This window comes from Trachypithecus francoisi, unplaced genomic scaffold (genome assembly GCF_009764315.1).
Source record: "Trachypithecus francoisi isolate TF-2019V2 unplaced genomic scaffold, Tfra_2.0 Lachesis_group1, whole genome shotgun sequence".
NCBI lineage: Eukaryota > Metazoa > Chordata > Mammalia > Primates > Cercopithecidae > Trachypithecus > Trachypithecus francoisi.
This window is the reverse complement of record NW_022681454.1, coordinates 82,141,952-82,156,182: the sequence shown is the minus strand read 5'-3', so window position 1 is coordinate 82,156,182 and position 14,231 is coordinate 82,141,952. Positions and strand designations below refer to the sequence as shown.

Below are 14,231 nucleotides of genomic sequence, written 5' to 3'. Positions count from 1 at the left end.
ACCTCTACAAAAAATAAAAAGCCAGGCGTGGTGGCACATCCCTGTAGTCCTAGCTACTTGGGAGGCTGCAGTGGGCAGGTTGTTTGAGCCCAGGAGTTTGAGGCTGCAGTGAGCTGTGATTGCTCTAGTGCACTCCAGCCTGGGTGACAGCAAGACCCTATCTCTAAAACAAAACAAAACAAAACAAAACAAAATTAAAAAGTCAAAAATCCAATAAATAAATAATAAGTCAAATGATGTCTGTCACTTTTCACTTGGTGAAATCAATCAATAAATAAACCAATAAACAAATAATAAGAAGTCAAATGATGTCTGTCACTTTTCACTTGGTTTACTGGAACTTTCCAAAGCAACTTTCCAAATTTCTACTAAAATGGCACATTCCCCCGTCCATTTCTCCTTAGCAGGATCCCAAAACTGCTTGCAGCCATTCTAATGCCAGAGACATCAGGCAAATGTGAAAGACAGGAAATTCTAGTGAAAGGAGACAGTTGTCTGAACCAATTGTGGTTAAATATCTTACTTTTGAAAATTTTATGTAAACATATGACCAGGTGAGCACATTGCTGGGACCCCTTGAAATGGTCATTAGCTCCACAGGAAACCTGCCACATCTCACTGTAATTCTTCTGTTCCCCAGGAAGTGCCAGAATTTGAGGATAATTTTGTATGACTTACTGGTTCCATTCTGCTGTTCTTGTCTGTACAAAAAAATTATTTTAATTTAGATCAGGTGGATAGAAAGTCAGTCTAAATAGAAAAAATTCAGAATTAGATTTTTTAAAAAATATACTCTTTTTTTTTTTTTTTTTTTGAGACGGAGTCTCGCTCTGTCACCCAGGCTGGAGTGCAGTGGCCGGACCTTGGGTAAATCACATACTAATTTATAAAATCAGAGGACTGGAGTATCTACTGAAGTAAACAAGTAGATAATTTCTAAGATCCCTTCTAACTCTAAATCTTATAAACCAAAAATAAAATTTTAAGTCACCCCGTCATTTTAATTCACGCATCGTCTGGGCCAAGAGCATTCCAAAGTTAACCTGAAAAACTTGTTCAGGCCGTGATGGGAAGGGGAAGCCAGACATGCCTCATTATACTTGCCTCACTTTTTAGAAGTATTGATAGAACAGACTCTTTAAGTCTGGAAAGAAACATTTACAATCTATTCTCTGAAGCTTGCTACCTGGAGGCTTCCCCTTATATGATAAAACCGTGGTCTCCACACCCTCTTATCTTAACCCAGACATTCCTTTCTATCGCTTCTAAGTCTTTAGACAATAACTTAACAAATCTTTCAACAAATTGCTAATCAGAAAATGTTTGAACCTACCTGTGATCTGGAAGCCCCTCTGCTTCTAGTTGCCCTGCCTTTCCTGAACAAACCAATGTATATCTTACTTGTATTGATTTACGTCATTTGCCTCCCTAAAATGTATCAAATCAAATTGTAGCCTGATCACCTTGAACACATGTTCTCAGGAGCTCCTGAGGGCTGTGTCACGGGTCACTCATATTTGGCTCAGTATAAATCTCTTAAAATATTTTACAGAGTTTGAATTTTTTCATCAACAAACTCTATGAACTTAGTATTTGTGTAGAATACACATTAGGCTGTTTCCAAGAAGACAGCACATCAAGCCTCTTTAAAATTTAAAAATGAACTTGCAGTAATTATTTGTAATTAGTGTAATTATCTTTTATAAGTGTGCTACTAGGTTGGAATATTTTGGTTTTAGTAAATAGACTAAATGTTTGAACTAGTCACTATGTCATGCATATTATTAATTGGCCTAAAACCTCACATACATCTATTATACTATGCAATTTTCATATAGTCCTATTTGTGGTGATTACTACAGATTCAGTATTGTCAAATTAATATGTGTATATGTATACATATACAGTATTTGGCAAAAGCATCCTTTGAATTAATAGACTTTCTTTTCTATTGTTGAAAATTTGGCACCTTCTAGGAAATGTATGTTTTTAAAAATAAATAAAAGATAAAAGTCATTTGCTGTCATCTACTTTGTATTGCAAAGTTTTATTGTTTCCTGGGAAAGATTGACGCTATTGTCACCATGGTATGGCAACCAGCCAGTTTCTAAGTTTTCGGATCTGTGAAAGCAGATGTTGGGCCCCATTCTTTCTTTCCCCAAAGGCTCTTATGCAAATTGACACCATCCACCGCCACCCCCCCCCCCCCCCCGCCCCGCCCAGTGACCTGCTTTGCATTCCAGAGATCTCCAAGAGGAACAGTGCTGGGATTCTTTTGTACACCTTTTATCATCCTCCAATGCCTCCTGGACAACACACTTCATAACCAAGAGGAGCTGATCAAATGATTCTTCCTGGGACAAGAAGATGTGCTGCAGCCTTCATCTGCAGAGAGTAGATCAGCTGGAATAACTGAACACCTTCTCTCAATAGGCGCCTTGTTTGAAGTTGGCCTCAGTAAGTTCCCCATTACATAGACAATGAAGCAGATGTATGGCTAGTGATGCCACACATTGGGGGAAACTCTTAGCCCCTAAGGACACTCACTAGGGTAACACTTCTGGCCTATCATACCAACTGGCTTAAGTCTCCCTTAGGAGGTATTGGTGGTTTGGGAAAAAGTTGCTGGCCTCCTGCTTCATTCAGGCCTTTCCTCTCCCTTTCTTTTTTTGGGATTGGCCTGCCCCAGAGCACACACTCTGTTCTGCAGTAGGTTATGAAATACAGGCTCTGCACCTGTGGGTGAGACCTGTGGTTTTTCCAGGGCTGCCTGTGGCTGCTTGGGTGAGTCTGCCTAATTCTTGGGTTCAGTTATCAGGACACCCATTGTTGTTGCATACCTAAGCCACATACTCCCTTTCAGCTTTTATGAGCAGTTAAGCTGCTGATTTTTACATCTTTATCTGCTTGATTCCTTTATATCTTTCAGTTTGTTCAGAGATTGAGTGGGGAAGAAGGGTGTTATGTGTATGGACACTCTCAAACCTCCACACTATGTGCTAGCCACAGGAAGCTAAATTAGCCAAGACACAGTTTTTTCGCAAGGTGAATGGACTATTTGGCAACTATGAAGACCCCAAAATGACAAACTTGCAAGGATAGCGCACACCCAAAACTGGGGAGTCACAACTCTCTACCCCTTTATTCACCCAGCACAAGTTACTCCACCCTTTGGATGAGCCATTACACAGGACTACTTGTGGACTTAACTACACATATTGAAGCTAGTGTTGAGAGTGGTATTGCAACATTTTTTTTTTTTTTTTTCTGTATGTGTGTTGGAATGGGAGAGATTAGACAGGGAGGTGAGGAAAGGGGAGGAGCAAGCAGACTGGAAATACTTCAAGGCAGACTCTGGTGCTAACTCGTTGTAACCTGCCAGGGCTCAGTGGAGTGCATTATCTCATCTGCCTGGTCCTGCTCATTTAATTCAACAAATTCCGTTTGAGCATGTGCTAAATGGCAGGTACATTTCACATTCTTTGTCCTTGGTTTCAAGGTCCCTTCATTAGGCTGTGCTGGCATGCTTGGTTAAACTTCTGATTTAGACCAACTGATTAATCCTTGAACCCCAAATACAACTTTCCTTTTCTTTACTTTGTTCCTTTTCTCGGCGTCACTCTGTTCAGCTGGAAAGGGCTTCTACCAATCCCTGCCCTTTGTGATCCTCTCCATCCTTCCAAGCCATCTGCCTTGATTGCCTGAGTAGATGTGAGCTTTTACTTTGCAGGGACCCTTCTTCTGCTATTCTTGAATCTGTTTCTTTAATGAGCATTCTGCTGAAATTCATTTTCTTCTCCAGATTCTCTCTGGTGGGGCCCCTGAATTGGTTTTTCATAGTTCTGTCATGTCAGGCATCTGATATAAAATGACTTCACAGACACAGAAGCAATCTCATACTTCTCAAAATACACATACGTATATCTATTTGATTTATAGTTTTAGATATCTTGTTTCAACTCAGATTATACACTTTTGGAAAGATGTATGTTTTGTATCTTTTAAGATACTTAACAACTGATATTTAATTAATAGCAACAAAGAATGCACAAGTTTCCCCTCAAATTCTGGAAGACACATATCAGAGAAGTCTATTATGAACTCAAAATGCTTTATCCTAAAACTTCATATGCATTTCGCATTCTTCTCTGTAGTATATCCATGCTTGTTTTAACATAAAAATGTTATGAATTGCTTACCCTGGGTAAACCTAATGCTGCAAGAAGATCTGCAATGTTGAATTGCTGAGTTGATACCATCTGATACACTGCCACCTACTCCTGTCATGTATTCCAGTTTCAGAAGCATGGATAGTAGATGCTCAAGAAATGTTTATTGAATGAAGAAATGAATGAGAAATCTGATAATACTAATGGAATTCTTGTATTTAGGTAACTCCTTCTAGAAATTTATACATCGAGTCACAGTTTTCCAAGGGAGCTAACTCACAGCATGATGTAAGTTGCACTTGGTCTGTGGTTTCTTTCAAGTCAGACCAGTTAGTGCACTGATGCAATCGTTCTCTAATTGACTTCAATTTGCAGGTGGGAAAATGGAGGCTCAGGAAGGTAAATGAGCACCACAATACACCATTCATAAGTAGACCATCGCAGCTCTGCTTCTGGGGCCCCCAGGCACACTCTGTCCTCCACGCCCTCAGATCCTCAGCTCATGCCCCCAACCCCTTCTGAAGGCAGCTCTTATCCTGATGGACTGTGATCACCTGAGCTGACTCCACTTCTGGGTCATGAGCTCCTCCTGGCTGGGACTATGTCTTGCTCATCTCTATGCACTCAGGGATGATGGCGGCTCCTCACCCACAGAGGGCTCTCAGGTAATGTTCAGGGGACGACTAAGTCAAAATATATCTATCCAAGAAACTGTTGAATGACCCACACATTTTTTTTTTAATGTAAATTTTTGATTTCCTAGACATGCCTTCTAAGTAAACCTTAAAAGAATCTGCTAGGATGGTGCTCTTGATGATAAGTCTAAGTGAAAGAAAACCTAATGTTCACATTAGGATATGAACTCAATGTTTCTTAAAACTTTCTTATTTTATTTTTACTACATTGAAAATGTTTGTTCAGGCAGACCTTCTTTACTTTAGGGGCGCCAAAGTGATTGATGCCCTTTAATTTCATTGAGAAACCCTCTTGGCTCTGGCCACAGGGATAAATTTTGTTGGCACTTCTGGCTCTGCTGCTATAGGAACATGGCTTGTCTGATCCTCTGTGGGGATATTAATGGCCATTACCACTCCTTTTTTAGGAACCGTGTTTAAATCTGCTGCAGGACAAATGGCTTTTCATATTTCCACAGAGTTGTATATTTATCATCACTTTTGGAACATTTTCATCATCCCCCAAAGAAAATCCATACCCTTTTGCCATCACTCCCTAACCTCCCCTACCGTCCCATCCTCTGCCCTCATCACCCCCTGCAACACACACTTGCATGGGAAACTAGCCATGTGCACAATAAGAAAGCTCTGTTGCAAATACAATAAGCAACTTTGAATATGAATGTCAGGATTATTATTATTATTTTAATTTTTTTTTTTTTTTTTTTTTTTTTTAGAGACAAGGTCTCACTATGTTACCCAGGCTGGTCCTGAACTCCTGGGCCCAGGCAATCCTCCAGCCTTGGCATCCCAAAGTGCTGGGATTACAGGTTTGAGCTACCACACCCGACTGCAAGGATTATTTTGTTTTCAAGTGACTAAAACCCAGACTAAATGGTCTTGGATTAAAAGGGAGAATTTTCTGACTGTAATGGTTAAGTTTATTTGTCAACTGGGCCTTGGAGGGCTCAGATATTTGGTTACATATTATTTCTGGGTTTGTGTGTAAGGGTGATTTTGGGTGAGATTAACATCTGAATCAGTAGACTGAGTAAAGCAGATTGCCTTCCCAAATGTGAGTAGCCCTCTTCCAACCAGTTGAAGGCCTGAATAGAACAAAAAGGCTGGCCCTCCCCAGTCAGATAAAAAGGGGAACTTTTCCTGACTGACCACTTTGAGCTGGCAGTCAGTCTTTTTCTGTCTTCTGATGCAAGCCAAAATATCTGGCCGTCTTGGGTCTTGAGCCTCCTGGCTCTTGGACTGGAACTACACCATTGGCTCTTTTGGGTCTCCAGCTTAGCAACTGCAGATCTTGGGGCTTCTCAGCTTCCATAATCATATGAGCCAATTTCATATAATAAATATCTCTCTCCACCCCCGTCTCCCACCACACAGACACTCACATATCACAGACACATCCTATTGGTTCTGTTGGTCTGGGGAACCCTGACTCACACATTGACTAATAGGATCCATGGAGCTATTGAACAACCAAACCATGGGAAGAGCACAGATGCAGCTGGATCGTAAAACAGAATGAGGGGCTCGAATGCTGCTGAGAGTCTTCTTCCTCCCCGCTTTTTCTTTATTTTTTATTTTTATTTTTTGAGATTGGGTGTCATTTTCTCACTCAGGTTAGAGTGCAGTGGTGAAGTCTCAACTCACTGCAACCTCAGCCTCCCAGGCTCAAGTGACACTGCCACCTCAGCCTCCTGAGTAGCTGGGACCACAGGTGCATACCATGACTCCTGGCTAATTTTCTGTATTTTTGGTAGAGACAGGTGGTCTTGAATTCCTGGGATTAGGTGATCCACTTGCCTTGGTCTTCAAAGTACTGAAATTACAGGAATAAGCCACCTTGCCTGGTCCTTTATTTTTAATTGACAAGTAAAAATTGTGTAAAGTTTTGGTGGTGCACACGTGATAGTTTTTTCTCTTCTTCTTTTTTTTTTTTTTTTTTTTTTTTTGAGATGGAGTCTCACTCTGTTGTCTAGGCTGAAGTGCAGCAGTATGATCTCAGCTCACTGCAACCTCCACCTCCTGGGTTCAAGCAATTCTCCTGCCTCAACTTTCTGAGTAGCTGGGATTAAAGCACACACCACCATGCCCAGATAATTTTTGTATTTTTTTTTTTTTTTTTTTTTTTTTTTTGAGACGGAGTCTCGCGCTGTCACCCAGGCTGGAGTGCTGTGGCCGGATCTCAGCTCACTGCAAGCTCCGCCTCCCGGGTTCACGCCATTCTCCTGCCTCAGCCTCCCGAGTAGCTGGGACTACAGGCGCCGCCACCTCGCCCGGCTAGATTTTTGTAGTTTTTAGTAGAGACGGGGTTTCACCGTGTTAGTCAGGATGGTCTCGATCTCCTGACCTCGTGATCCGCCCATCTCGACCTCCCAAAGTGCTAGGATTACAGGCTTGAGCCACCGCGCCCGGCCAATTTTTGTATTTTTAGTAGAGATGAGGTTTCACCATGTTGGACAGGCTGGTCTTGAACTCCTGACCTCAAGTGATCTGCCCGCCTTGGCCTCCCAAAGTGCTGGGATTACAGGTGAGCCACCATGCCAGGCTGATATTTTGATATATGTATACATTTTGGAATGACTAAATCAATCTAATCCAGGAAACTTCTTTCTTCTCTGCCCTTTTATTAATGTAGAATTTATTTTCTCTTGATGCAAACCACCTTACTCTGCATGGTAGGAAACACAAAACACTTCCCCTGCTTTACATTACATGACCTCCCCACCAAAAAAGATAAAAATAGTTCTGAAGCCTAAAGCTGCCAATATTGGCCAGGTGTGGTGACTTATGCCTGTAATCCCAACACTTTGGGAGGCTGAGGTGGGAGAGTCACTTGAGCCCAGGAATTCCAGGTTACAGTGAAGTATGATTGCACCACTGCCTGGGCAATATAGCAAGGCCCTGATATGGTCTGACTCTGTGTTCCCACTCAGATCTCATCTTGAAAGGTAATACCCATGTGTCAAGGGAGGAACCTGATGGGAGGTGATTCGATCATGTAGGTGGTTTCCCCCATGTCGTTTTCATGATAGTGAGTGGATTCTCATGAGATCTGATTGTTTAAAGGTGTGGCACTTGCATCTGCTCCTCCTGCCGCCATGTAAGAGGTGCCTTGCTTTCCCTTTACCTTCCATCCTGAGGACTCCTAGCCATGCAGAACAGAACTGTGAGTCAATTAAACCTCATTTCCTTAGAGATTACCCAGTCTCAGGTAGCATCTTTCTAGCAGTGTGAAAACAGACTAATACAAACCCCATCTCTACACAAAATTTTAAAAAATTATTTGGATGTAGTGGTGTATACCTGTAGTCCTAGCTACTTGGGAGGCTGAAGTGGGAGGATCACTTGAGCCTGAGCCCAGGAGTTCAAGACTACAGTGGGCTATAGATTGTGCCACTGTACTCCAGCCTCAGTAACAAAGGGAAATCCTGTCTCTAAATACATACATACATACATACATACATAAATTACCAATATGGACAAAGTTCCCTAGGAAGACAATCAGGCTAACCTTCAAAAATTATTAATGATTTGTGGAGTGAACTTTCTTCTGGGGGAGTATGATAATATTGCATTTCAAACTTAATATAGCCTACAAAACAGAAGTAATGGTTAGTGGCACCCAACATCTGGATTACTAAGTGAAGATATAATAAAAATTAATTTACATCACACCATATGTTTAAAATCTAATAATAGTAATGATACAGACATATAGGTACAATAAAATCTGTGGGAGGTGTCATTAAAGTAAGGTTAAACACAAGGGTAAAAGAAGGATGAACTGTTCATGCAATCAGATGAGTGCATTCTGGTCAATGGGTTGGAAGTAGAAGTCAGGTATGCAACTTTTAGGGAATGTCCCAAAAGGGTGGTCCCTGTCCTTGTCCTTCCTTTTTCTTATTCTTGTAAGTTAGACTGCGAATGTGAAGCTGGAAGCTGAAGTACCTATCCTGAACCATGAAACGAAGGATGCTTGTTGAGGATGGTGAGCACCCGGATAGAAAGAGCTCAGGCTCCTGACGCCTGTGGAGCAAGCACACCAGCCCTGGATTACTTATGGCAACTTTGTGTGACAGAGGTAAAACCTCAATTTCGTTCAAGTCACTGTTATTTTGGAATTCCTGTCGCACATGGCCAGACCTGGGGATGAATAATTGCAATATGGTGTTTCCTGTTCTAATAATTTTTCAATCTCAATGGATTGTACAAACATGCACAGTGTAGAATTATGACATTTGCAGCCATGAAAGGCCTCAAACAACAACAACAACAACAACTTACTTCCCATGCACTGTTTTTCAGGAAGCTGCTGGAGTAAACCAGTTAAGAGGAAGACATGGGACCCTATAAAGAGGGAGTCCAGTATAGGACAGAGATGAAGCAATGTTTCCAATGAGGCTGAAGGGAAGTTCAGGACAACACCTCTGCAGCAAGCTTGGAAAGCAGATTGCTCAGATTGGAGTAGAAGAGCAGAGAACAGCAGGAGTGATGACTCCAGGGAAAAAGGGAGCTGATAGAATACCTCATGGGCTTGACTGTCCTGAGGTTTTACAGGGCTGGAGGATAGTTTGGGAATGAGTTTGAGGTTGTCACAGTTAAGTAAACAAACAAACAAACAAACAAATAAAAAATCAATTATAAACTGAAGAGAATACAATAATTAGATGAGAAATAAAATATAATACAGCATTCTGCATGATTAGCAGTGATGCAATCTTAATATGATAAACACATTATTGATTTAATCAAAATTTGTGAAATAGTTGATACAACTATATTGAATGGGAGAAGGGGTGCGTGTGTGTGGGGGGCATGTGTGCATGTTATGTATCTGTGTGCATGTGTTTGTAGGAGAGAAGCACTATGAGAGATTTAGCCCTTCATCTTCTACAATAAAAACAATGATGTCAAAATTTTTAAAAATCAGGAAAAAGCAATATGGAAGTAAACACTGAAAAAGTAGCTACGGAGATGGTTGGCCCTGAAGAATAGGAATTAGGGATGGGAGGGGTAGGATCAGGAGAAAGAATTTTTGTCCTTACTGTGTGACTCTTAGAACTATTTTAATAAAATTAAAAATTTCACTGTGATAAAAATAATGAAATAAAATAAACTTTTTGACTATGTAATCTTTAAGCTCCTTGAAGTGATTGGATGGAATGCAAGAAAAAGAAATGAAGGGGAAAGGAGAATATTATTAGAAAGAACCAGTCTGCAGAACAAAAATCCCAGCTTAGAATGATTTATGCAACTTTGTCTTTGTTATCTATCAACAAGAAACAATGTTCATTCATTCACTCATTCAGTCATTCGCACCCACCAAATATCTGCTAAGCACCTGGTATATGCCATGCTCTGCTACTGATTATCAGAACATCAAAGATGAAGCCAGACACAGTGGCTCACACCTGTAAACCCAGTACTTTGAGAGGCTGAGGCATATGGATCACCTGAGGTCAGGAGTTCGAGAACTGCCTGGCCCACATGATGAAACCCTGTGTCTACTAAAAAAAATACAAAAATTTAGCCAGGCATGGTGGTGAGCACCTGTAGTCCCAGCTACTCAGGAGGCAGAAGAATCACTTAAACCCAGGAGGTGGATGTTGCAGTGAGCCGAGATTGTGCCACTGCACTCCAGCCTGGGTGACAGAGTGGGACTTCGTCTCAAAAAAAAAAAAAAAAAAATCAAAGATGAATGTGGTGCAGTTGCAGTACCCACCCCCGACAGAGTTTTCACTCTAATCTTGATGCTCCATACTCTGCTCACCACCAAGTAACTTTAGCACTGTTATCTTCTCAGAGCCTACTTTGGGTCAATCATTTGATGCATGACTCAAATCCTCACAACTCTGCAAAGGAGGCTTTACAGATACGGAAACAGGCTCGGAAAGGTTAAGTAGCTTGTCTGACTTCACTGGAAGGCTGGAGTCCAGATGTGAACCCAGGAGAGATTGATGCAACAACCCATATTCCTTCCATCACTCTCCCTGCTCCTCAGTGTGGTTAGTGAGGATGGCAGCTTCCATTGATCCAGCTGTCTGTTGTATGCCAGGCACAGGGCTCAGTGATTTACATCCTATAGTGGACACTCGTTTGTTTTGACCTTTTCTCCTTTGGTGCTGAAAATGCCAGTCACTTGCTTTTCTAGGCTTTCTTGCAGCAAGGACACGTGGTCTAATCTCCATCAGTTAGACTTCAACCCAGGACCTATTGATGCCAAGCTTTCCTTTGGCAGCATGGAGCTGTGCCACTCAGATATGCCTTCAAGATAACCTGCTGTGAAGAGTGTAATTAACTGACAACCTTTCGCATCTGCTGCAGCATTCATTCCATGAGTCTCTATTCTATCTAGGCAGCTCCAGTCAATGAATGGGCACAGAGAGGATACTGGAGCTGGGCCATTCCTCCCCAGTGCTAGATACTCTAATAGGCTCCCTTGCTGCCTGGCAGAGATGTTTGTAGAGGTCATTACAGTCTGAGTCTCTTCTTACCCAGTCCTCTCCTTCCCCTGCTCCTTTCTAAGGTGCTAGATCTGTACCACAGCTGAAGGTTATCCCTTCCAACTCCTGTTCCCTCCCTCTTTGTCTTTCACGGGCATTTCCCTCTTAATTCCTTCCACTTCTAATTCCAGCCTTGCAGTCTGGTCTGCTTCCTAAAGGACCAGTATTGACCCACACTCTCTGGAAGTGATGACAGAAACAGTAGCTGAAAAGGCAAGGTCGAGGGGCAGTGGTGGCTTTGGTGCTGATGGCTGGAGTAGTTTCAGGGTAGCTGAGTTCCTAGCACTGACATGGCAGTGGGGCAACTGGGGAATCTGGTGTTCAGTTCAGCCAGTGGAGATCTTTTCAGATCAGTTATGCAGCATGGTTTTTGGCCATTGTTCCTGAAAGTTAAAGCTGGGATTCAAACACAGGTTGGTTTATCTCTGAGGTCCCATTACTCATAATTGTGTCATTTCCCCCATTTTCCCACCACGTTCACCCCCATTGAAGAACGTGGTGATTTCACATGTGATCTCTGTTTAAAAATCCAACAGAGCATTCTGGGAGTGGGAAGACTGGACCCCTGCCTGTAGTAATTGTCCTGGATGGTGTTTACTGAGCAAATAGTCATCTCAGGCAGCATAACAATTCCTAGAGGAGAAATTAGTTGAAACATTAAACTCCCATTTTGTAACTTGATCCTCTTTCTCTCTTTCCTGTGCCTAGAGGGGCATAGGATGAATACTCTAAGGGATTCCCTTTAATTTTTATACCTTCTTAACCCTCTGGGGGGAAAAAGGAGGCTGGGAGTGTCGCAGTCTGGGCAATGCTAGTTCTGTAATAAGTAAACTCCATCATTTTGGTGGTCTAAGACAATCACACATGACAGCTCAAAGTCAGTGTTCCCAGCAAGGGCTCCCTTCCTCTTGCGGCTCAGCCTTTCCCTAGGGCCTTATTATCACAAGCAGAAGAGGAAACAATTTTAAATCTTCTTCTCTGGAAATGACACAATTCAGTGACTCTGGTCACATTCAGTTGGTGAGAACTAATCATACAAGACCCTGAAGACGCCAGGGGAGCTGAGAAATGTAGACCCTGGCTGGCAGTTCCTCTCCAGGAACTACTGTATAGATGATGGAGGATAAGCATGACGTTTGGTTGATAGTTAACCTCCTCTGCCATAGGGGGCTTCCACTTTCTTTCCATTCAAGGAAAGAAACCCACCTGTCTCAGTGGAGAGAGGCACACAAAGTGCATGCCTTCATTTCTTTACAGTTAGAATGGAAGTCTGCTGATTTTTTTTTTCTTTTTTTTTTAGACAGAGTCTTGCTCTGTCACCAGGCTAGTGTGCAATGGTACAATCTCGGCTCACTGCAACCTTCGCCTCCCAAGTTCAAGTGATTCTCCTGCCTCAGCCTCCTGAGTAGCTGGGGTTACAGGCACCCACCATCACGCCCGGCTAATTTTTGTATTTTTGGTAGAGATAGGGTTTCACCATGTTGGCCAGGCTGGTCTCGAGCTCCTGACCTTGTGATCTGCCCACCTCGGCCTCCCAAAGTGCTGGGATTACAGGCATGAGACACCAAGCTCGACATTTTTTTTTTTTGAGACAGTCTCATTTTATCACCCAGGCTGGAGTGCTGTGGTGTGTTCTTGGCTCACAGTAACCTCTGCCTCCTGGGTTCAAGCAATTCTCCTGTCTAAGCCTCCTGAGTAGCTGGGATTATATGCACATGTCACCACTCCTGGCTAATTTTTGTATGTTTAGTGGAGATGGGGATTTCACTATGTTGGCCAGGCTGGTCTTTAAACTCTTGGCCTCAAGTGACCCGCCCAGCTCAGTCTCCCAAAGTGCTGAGATTACAGGCATTAGTAATGTAAACTCAGATAGCATTGGGTGAGTAAACTCGGACAACACCTGGGGTCTGAGTCTGCTGATCTTAAGCAAAACCCAGGGCCCTGGAGATTCTAGCTAAAAGAGAGCCAAGGACCATCAGCTCCTTAGAGAATTTCACTACTTTTTGTTGGAGACACGTAAACTCTCTGTTTAAAATAAACTGTGTGTTCATGTTTTCTAGGTGGGCAGTCTGTTCTTTGACTATTCCCACAAACAAAACAACCTAAATAGCCCTCAAAGTGGGAATGGTTAAGTAAATTATATAATCATGCTATGAAATAATGTTACTATTAATATTTATAAGTCACATTGCAGCCAGGTACTTTGGCTCATTCCTGTAATCCTAACACTTTGGGAAGCAAAGGTAGGAGGATTGCTTGAAACTAGGAATTGAGATCAGTCTGGGCAAACATAGTGAGACCCTGTCTCTACAAAAATTTTAAAAGCCCACATGTGGTGGTGCACACCTACTTGGATTGCTTGAGTCTAGGAGTTCGAGGCTGCAGTGAGCTATGATCATGCTACTGTACTCCAGTCAAGGCAACAGAGTGAGACCCTGTCTCTAAAAAAAGTCACATTGCAGAAGAATATTTATTGACATGAGAAAATATTCTTAATGTATTAGACAAAAAAAAAAAAAAAAAGCAGGTAACAAAAGATGATCATTATTGCTTGAGCCCTGGAGGTCAAGGTTGAATTGAGCTGAGATCACACCACTGTACTCCAGCCTGGGTAACAGAGGGAGACTGTCTAAAAAAAAAAAAAGAAAGAGAAAAGAAAAAGAAAAGAACCTAGCAAAAGTAATGAACTAGATATACTCACAATGAATAATTTCTGTTATAGCCTCCTATATATCTGATCAGATATTTATAAATGGAAATCTGTGTGCTTTGTAATATGTTCTTCAGTAGAACATGAGATACAGTTTTTTAACTCAAAAAACCTCCAAAACAAAGATGATCATTAAATAACTACTAATCAATTACAA

At 41.9% G+C, this 14,231-nt stretch overlaps 1 long non-coding RNA gene across 1 annotated transcript; it reads left to right on the top strand.

Moving 5' to 3' along the window:
• Positions 1-4,391: 4,391 nt before the first annotated feature.
• On the top strand, positions 4,392-9,872 carry LOC117086395. Its single transcript, XR_004438320.1, has 4 exons — positions 4,392-4,457; positions 4,545-4,834; positions 8,779-8,942; positions 9,167-9,872. It is a non-coding gene; the product is annotated as an uncharacterized LOC117086395 (long non-coding RNA).
• Positions 9,873-14,231: the final 4,359 nt, after the last annotated feature.